Here is a 9,211-nt window from a genome sequence, read left to right as displayed (position 1 = left end):
TTAGTTGTATATTTGGTTTTTATTTTTTTAATAATTCAGTTTCGGTGTTCGGTTTAATTAGTAAAAAAAATTTTAGTTATAGCCGAAAAAGCAAAATAAATATATTATATATTTATATTTAATAAATATTATTATAATAAATCACATTGAATGATGAAATATTTATTAATTAATAGTTATAATTGTGTTTTATTATTATTTTTAATTTAAAATCACTTTTCACATTTATATATTTCGGTTAATCGGTCAACTGAACAGAAATATTTCGGTTAATTGGATTTCAGTTAGTTTGATTAATCAGTTTTGGTTTGATATTTAAAATTTACTCTATTTGATTATTTAGTTAATTCGGTTATCACTGATAACCGAACTGAAAAACTGAATGCTCAGCCCTAGTCAAATTTAAGTATCATCCAACCATATACGTGAGACAGCTGTGACAAAGCCTAATGAAGTTGGTAGATTGCAATTAATTGATAAAGAATTATTAGATATTTTGTTTGTAGAAGTTTTTACTCTTTTAAGCAACTTATTCTCTTGCAATATTTTGAAATTAAATTATGAGAAAAATATGTTGGAGATAGTAGACACTATTTATATCCATTAAATGAGTAATTAGAATGTATTTTATCTAATTTAATTTCCCCCCTAAATTTTATGTCACTGGAATTTATATTTGATTATTATTATATTTCATAAATAATATATAATTATATATAGCAATTTAGATATGAGTACTTTTTATTTAATTATTTTTAATGAAGAAGAAATTTAGCTTATTTGCACAGCCGTTAAGTGGATGTAATTAGTTTTCGAATTCAAAAACCTACAAACTTAATTAAACATGCGTCTCTTAAATATATGTGCACATTATTTTATTTCTTTTCAGGTATACTTCATACTACCTCCGGTCCTTAATATAAGACCCTGTTTGACTTTTATTTTGGTCCTAAATATAAGACCCCAATCCACTTTGTCTCTCATATTTACTCAATTTTTTTCAAAATAGTCCTTTTAATAATTATAGTTCTAGTTAATACACTTGATTAGCAAGGATATTTTAGGAAAAACAATAACTATTTAGCACAAATAACTAACTCAACTTACTTCTTTAATCTCCTCAAATTAGTCAACTGACTCTTATAATTAGGACTGGAGGTAGTACATTACAAGGAGCTTAAAAATTATTTATATTTTTCATAATTTATTAATCATATGATTGATCCATTATAAATTTCAAAAAAATATTCACCAAAAGAAATAAATAATTAATTAATGAGGTTAAAATATGGAGGAATATATGCGAGCCACCATAAAATATTAGTATTGTTTAGCAACAATATTAATAATTTTTCTTATTCACAACAAAACTATAATAAGAAATTGTTTTCCAGCTCCACGCGGCACCCCGTGCTGCTCGCGCACCTCGCGCACCCGTTTCCAACATAACCCATGAATATTTCAGTCCTTAATCATTCATACTCTTTTTTTTTTTTCTACTATATATTTCGTTCTCTTTTTTTAAAAAAGTTGTATTTTGCATTACCAAAAATAATGTTGATGCTGATTGCTGAGAACCTGAGAGATGAATCGTGAGTCAATAATCCAGTGGCTTGTTGGTTGATTGACTTTCTTTTTAATTATTTTTGTATGTTTGATGTCCTTTTTTTCCCCAACATCTTTGTGATGTTAATAAATGTGTAAATATTTTAAGTTAAAAAGTGAGATGATTTACTTGATTTTTTATTTCATACGATATACGTATATCATGATTTAAGAAATTTTCTTCAATCATTAAGACCTTTTGTATTTTTTTTTCCAAGTGAAAATGGGAATATATTTAATGAATGACTAAATGCGCATAAACGGGCAACAATTAACAAATAATATAAATAAGACTTATAAGTAATGCCTTGAGAAACTCGTTCAGGTCCATTGGTGGAGACTTATAAATCACTCAATAGTAGTTCATTAAATTTATTATTTAGTAAGTATATTTTATTGAATTATGTGTACTTTATACATAGATATTCAATTTATTTATAAATTACTATCTTCTTATTTAAATAAATATGACTTTTTCAGAATTATATATGAATCTTTTTGTATTTTAATTAAATTATATTATTTTTTATTATGATTGAGTTGTCATCTATTCAACAATAATTGAACCATTAATTCTTAGGGAGTTCTCTGTGGGCAAGAATGTTTTGAGTAATCAATAATTTTGGAGACACACATATACTAGGTGGCAAGGTTGTCAAACTCACGAATTTAAACAAACTCGTGATAATGATGTAAATTCGGATCGTAAACTCGTAAGATTTTACTTTTATTAATAAATTGATATTAAGATTATATAATTAAATAATTAATATATAAAAAATGAGAACAATTTCATTTAAATATATTTTAAATTTAAATAATTGAAATTATATTTATCAATGTTCATAATGTATCATTTCAACAAAGAAATTTCTATAAAAATCATATATAAAGTCACTAAATATAATTAAATTAAAAAATTTAACACAGATTTAAAAACGAGTTGACACGATTTTGTAAGCTAAAAACGTAAAAACAGTAAACTCGGTAAACGAACTAGTAAATTTAACCGAGTTTACAGTTATCATGAGTTTAAGAATGAGTCGACACGATTTTGTTAACTGAAAACGTAAAAACGTTAAATTCGGAGAGTCAACTCGCGAGTTTGACAACAGTGCTAGGTGGAGCACCAGCAATAATTCTATCTTTTGTTATTAACTTCATCTGCATAGACTAATATTAATTAACATTCATTTAATTTTGTCAACATAATTTTTAGAAATTTTCTCTTATATATATTGACTAATTGTTTTTGCAATTTCTTTTAAAACATCTATCCCTAATTTTAAATTTATCATTATGAAATAACATATAAAAATTTCAATTACATATATTGTAAATATTTGAATTATTTATATAGTTCTTACTATATTAAGGATGAATACATAGTTTTACTTCGGGTTTTTTAATTCTTACATTACTATACACAAATTTTCTTCTAATGAATGTTTATGGTAACACTTGTTGTGATATATATTGTGGAGATGTGTCAACATAAAAAGTCCCACACTGCTCAACAATGAGATTCTAAAAGTATAAATAATAACTTGTAAGTATAACTTGGTGAACGGGTTTGGAGAAGGAGGGAGAAGACTCGTGCAAGTACGATCACGAGTCATCAAAGGAAAGTTCAATTGAGAATTGAAATCCGCATAGAGGAATTCCATCGTAATTCACTGTTTTTTTTTTTTTTTGTTGTAGTGCCAGTGATTTCTTTTCTCCCTTTTCCGTTCTATACATCTATTCTCCATGATTTCTGATTCCTCCTTTCTTCATTGTCATCAGTACGCATTTCCACAGAAAGAGGAAAAATTAAAAAGTATGGCACCTCAAGGGTATGTCCAAATTCATATAACTGGAAGGTCGCCGAGGCATGTGTTGATGGATAGATATAGGGCCACCAACTATAAACAAATCAGACTAACATTACATTGTTAGAACTAACAGGAGTTAGATCTAACAAAAAAGATTAGTTCATATAAGACTAACAGCCATAGGTGCTCAGAAGAAGACAACACTGTAAGTGCACATGTTTGGATTCTCCTTTAGAAACTGATCTTGACGAAGAACATAGATAAGATCAGCTTAATGGAAGTTTTCGAAGCACATGGGCATAGAGAAGATGAGTCATAACTGAGTTATAAATAACAAGAATAATAATATAAAAATTGAAAACAAAAATTACTAAATCATAGGCGAGTTAAAAGTTTAGGGATTAAGTCACATCGAGTTATAGTTGAGAGACTAAATTATAAGTGAGTTAAAAGCTTAAGCATGAAAAGATTATTTTTTTAATCAAATGAATAATATATATATATATATATATATATATAATGTGTGCACTAACAGCCTATGTGCCTCAGGCTGTAAGCGGGGAATGAGCCTTCCACCTTGAGAAGAGATTTTATGCCATTAGCATAAAGGCTTTTGGCTCATTTTCCTTCGCAATGTTCAGTTTTAATATCATTTTTCTGATATGTGCTTTTTGGGGGGAGGGGGGAAGGTATTGAAACATTTATGAGCTTTTTCCGAAATAAAAGAGGGAACTAGCAAAAATGATACAGTTGGGGATAGATGTCAATAGTTCAGTACAGTTTAAAAATATCATAGTAATTTTTGAAGAAATGGAGATTTTTAATTAACTGCTTCTAACCATTTTTCTCAATTTTTGTCACTTGGCAAAAAAAATGTCTTATGATCAGTAGCAAGTATTATATATTATGCATTCGTCGCTTAGTTTTAGCTCAAGTCTTTATTGTATCAATTGGTCCCACGGCTTTCCAAATTAAAATGAAAAAAAGTTTAAATATGTCATGTAGGCTTTAAATTCGAAATTACTATACACATGTTAAGTAGGATTAGGCCCTGGGTTTAGGATTATGAGTTAACAATATATGGTTTTTTTAACGTTAACACAACAAAATGTGTGTGTACTCAAATTGTTCATAAATTACATTATTCACAGTTCATGAATAATTTAAGTATTCCTGTAATAAGCAAAATATATATTTTCGTGTAACAAAAAAAGAAAGTGCCTTTTGGCGAACTAAAAGCTAAGTATTCTACACTAATTAACTCACACACCTATTTTACCTTAGTCCTTTAATTTTTACTTTATTCTTTTTTTTAAACAATTTTTACGTCTCATTTGACAGTTAAATTTTAAAATTTTTCCAATAATTTTTTAGTCCAACACTATTCAATATAATTAGAATTCTTAATTATTAAATGATTTTATGTAATTTGCTGATAAAGTAGAATGAAATTATACCGAGCTGTTTAAAAATTCAAATAAATTTATGAAACTAATCAAATTAAGATCAAATGCGACTAAGAATTATCTTTCAACTTAAAATTTGACTTGGAAAATGACAGATAATTTATTAATTTAGTTGCGGTCAATGGCTTGTTTAATGGGTTAGCTTGCTTTGATATAAAAATTGCACACTTTATTAAAGATTTAATTAATTCAAATCTGCACATATCAAGGAGCAAAAAGGCTTTTATTTTTCTTTTGGAAAAAAAAAAGCTTTTATTTTTCTTTTGAAAAAAAAGCTTTTATTTTTCGTGTTTACCCCCGCCCCCCCCCCCCAAAAAAGGGTTACCAAGTCTACTTTAAATATAAAACCCACTTCTTGTAGCTTTTCCCACCAAAAATATGCCACATAAATAAAGGATAGAGAAAAATTTAGGATTTATAAGAACAAATGTCCACCATTGATTGAGCGTAAATCTGGAAATATATATTGATATAAATTTAGTTAGTCTAATATATATCCTCTAGTTAATGCTTAATATAAAGTTAGTTAGAGGATTAAATTTAGTTTTAAATATAAAACTTTAATCTATGTTGTCTATTAAGTTTATATTTCATTTCTAAATATTCTTATTGATTATAAGGTGCTCCCATCAAGGGGTGATTCTAATACATGATTAAAAAAGATAGCTTAGAAAAGTCACTATACATTTATTATAGCTAATCAATTTAACTAATTTTTTTAATTTCTTCAAATTAATTATTTATTGCCACTAGCCGTTTGGCTGAGTGGCGTGGGTGTGTGTGTTGCGGGTTCGATCCCGCCCTGCTGTAATCCAAAGAAAAAAAATATTTATTTATTTCTTATATTAAACACGTAAGGTAGAATATAATAATAATTTGAGGCTTCTAGTTAGTTTGTGACTTCTGAGTTCCGACCTTTATTTGTTTGATTAATGATTCACATGTTCGCAGCTCCTGCAGGACGAATATTATATTGTGACGTTGTGCGTGTGCCCACGTCACTCCCTCTTACCTTAATTAGACGGTAAAGTTAACTCTATAGTTTTGCTTAATATCTTCAAAATTATTGAAAGAAATGTGTGACTTCTTTTTTTTTTCCCTTTTACTGAAATTATTTATCATAATAAAGTACTATCCAATAATTAAAAATATGCAAACAACTTGATGGAATTAAAGAAGAATAATATTGGAAAAAACAACTACTACCTCCAGCTATTAATATAAGAACTAGTTGGAGGTAGATTTAATCATGAATATAAGAATCTGATATACTTTGACCCCCAAATTTATAATTGTTTTTCAAAATATTCTTATTAATTATAGGTGATTTTTATTAGGGAGTAGGTCCAACGCATATGATTATTAGAAATAGTAGTTTTGAGAAGCCAGCTCATTAATTACAAATAACAACCAGTTTAACTCATTTTAATATTTCTAAATTAATTATTTACTTCTAAGAATGAAAATGGTATTACACCTAAGGGGTGTTTGGATGGAAATCAAAGCGTGATTTCAAAAGTGTTTTTACGGTTTACGAAGTAAATATATGGAGGAGTTTGCCTTGTTTTGCAAAAAAGTGTTTCTGAGAAGCACTTTTGAGGATTGTCAAACACCCCCCTAGTGTCATATCTTTGCACTTATTTACGATCAAATATGGCTTTAAGATTTTTCCCTGTAATTGAAATTAGAAGGCGTACGCGTTCTATCTCGAAATATAATAATACCTTTACCTTCCAATATGTAAATGTTTAAAATATTCCATCCGTTCGAATATTATAATGAATGTTTTGTAAAATCTTATACTACTTCAGTAAGGCGTTTCACATAGTTTCTAGAAGCAATTAATAACCTAAAATATTGTTTGGAGTAGTATATTAAAGTCACTTGCCTGCTGCCTAACAAATAATTAATGATTAGTACTGTTAAAAAAGAGTCAAGTTGAAAAAGAAAATTTTCGTATGTTTTAATTAAAAATATCTTATTTTTTAGAAATACTTTTATACAAATTGGAATAAAACTTCTCTTATATACTTATTTCGTATATGGTAAAGTTATATGTATTTAGCTCAAAAAGTTAGACCCAAACTAATATATGTTTGAGATGGTTTTAAAAATTGAAGCACTTCCTTTAATAAAAACTAATCACGGGTGGCTAGTGCGAATCTGTTTCTTCCATGAGATGATTTGCTTCAATGCAATTGGACCTTCAATTTCAATTGCATAAAAACGACAATTTAGTTAATAACTGATTATCAATTCAGACCCTGGCCATCTTATTCTTTCTTTTTTTTTTGGTACAAAGAGCAAACCAAAACAAATTAACCCTTCTCCATCGGCACTATCTCAGAAAGTGCTGAATGAGCATTGCACACTGGGTGGTACCCAGGCATAACAGCCAAACCTTCCTTAGCTAAGAGATCCGCAGCACTATTAACCCATTATGTAACAGGTTTGAAAACAACCTCCCCATTATTGCTCATTCATCGCCGCGCCTCAGAAACAAAATCAAAATCAACATGAGTTTCACTGGCCCCCTCTGGAATGAGTCCCACTGCTTCCAAGGAATCAGATTCAAGAATAAGCTTTCTAATCCAAGGTCCCAAGCAGTTTTAAGACCGAGCACACACCCCCAAAAGCTCAGCTGTTAGGTTATCACTCCTGACGAAATTAAACATGAATCCTTGAATCAAGTCCCCATGCTCATTCCTAAGGATCCCTCCATAAGCACCAATATCCGTAACATGGGAGTAAGCACCATCAATGTTAAATTTAAGCCATCCCGTGTTAGGTAGTTCTCATTTGGAAGAAGCCATCTGAGGCGCGCTGTGAGGCCACCCTTTGCAGAACCCCTCATGCGCTTCATGCATCACCTGAAGCATTGATTGAGAGCTTATACTGATCATGTTATTCAACGGGTTTTTATGTTCGAAGACCCACATATTCCGTCTCCTCCAAACCCACCAGCACACAACTGTGAACATTTGCCTCTATTGCTCACTATCCTTACTCTTGTTTGTCATGAGATTCCACTGGAACCGTTCCCCAAAATCCATGCTCATAAAGCGTCTCCAGGCCACCGGGTAGACCAAAGATCACCACAACTCCTTGGTCTGTGGGTGGTTACGGAGCACATGAATGGAATCCTCAACCTCTTCATCAGACACAAGAAGGGATTCCTCAGAGCTGAGCCCCCATTTTCGACGAGAAGCATTCGTGAGAAGACGTCTGTTTCCAAATAACCACAAGAACATCTTACATCTTTCAGAAATTCGCAACTTCTAAATCTTGCCCCATAGCTTGTTAAAATTGTCTTCTCCCTTTTGCAAGGAATCATATGCTGAACCAGCAGCAAAAAGGCCTCTCTTGTGCCATTTCCATCGGGCCACACCACTTGTCATTACTTCAACCCCCTTCTCTACATCGTCCCAGACTTTTTTGATTCCCAACCACATATTAGATCCAGGTCTCGTGCCTTCAATTTTCAGCATAAGGTCAGTGCCACATTTGTACTTATCACGGACTACCTGTACCTAAAAAGCATCCCACTTCGTGATGAGTTGCCATCCTAGCTTCATCATAAACGATTTGTTTTGGTGCTTGGCATGTTGTAATCTACAACCACCTTTAACCTTCAGCTTGCACACAGCATCCCAAGCGATAAGAGGGATCTTTCGGTGCTCTTCACTATTGCCCCCACAAGAAACTTCTCTTGCATTTAGCTGGGTTCTCACAAATATTAGGTGGGAGGGATGCCGTTTGTATTGTATATCCAGGAATAGCAGAGGTCACAGAGGAAATTAATATAGCCCAACCTATTAAAGAGATAGAACTAGCCTTCCACGAAGAAATTCTAGCTTTAACTTTATCCAGAATCTCATGATAAGTGTTCGCCGAAACACGTTTATGGTGCAAAAGCACACAAGATATTTTCCTAGGTCCCCAGTCATGGGGAAGCCTAAGGCTGAGCTAATCTCGTTGCTCCTGTTATGGTTAACATTACTCGAGAAAACATTCTAGTTTTCATGATAATGACCTTCAACCCTAAGGAGGCACATAAATTATCAAGACACTTGCGTATCACATCAACTTGACTGAGAGAGGCTTCAGCAAATAAGATGATGTCATCGACAAAAAAACAGGTGGATTATAGGAGGCCCCTTCACCATCAATCTAATTGGTTTCCAAGATCCATCATTCGCAGCTGCTTGAATTAGGTGGGCAAGTTTTTCCATGCATATAACAAATAAATACAAGGAGATAGGATCATCTTGTCTTACCCTTCTAGATGAATGGAAACCATTTGCCTTTTCTCCCTCATTCCACAAC

The sequence above is a fragment of the Neltuma alba genome, unplaced genomic scaffold (assembly GCF_004799145.2).
Source record: "Neltuma alba isolate B1F8T4 unplaced genomic scaffold, ASM479914v2 tig00010929_pilon, whole genome shotgun sequence".
Lineage (NCBI taxonomy): Eukaryota > Viridiplantae > Streptophyta > Magnoliopsida > Fabales > Fabaceae > Neltuma > Neltuma alba.
The sequence above is the reverse complement of the archived record's forward strand: the minus strand, read 5'-3'. Positions refer to the sequence as shown.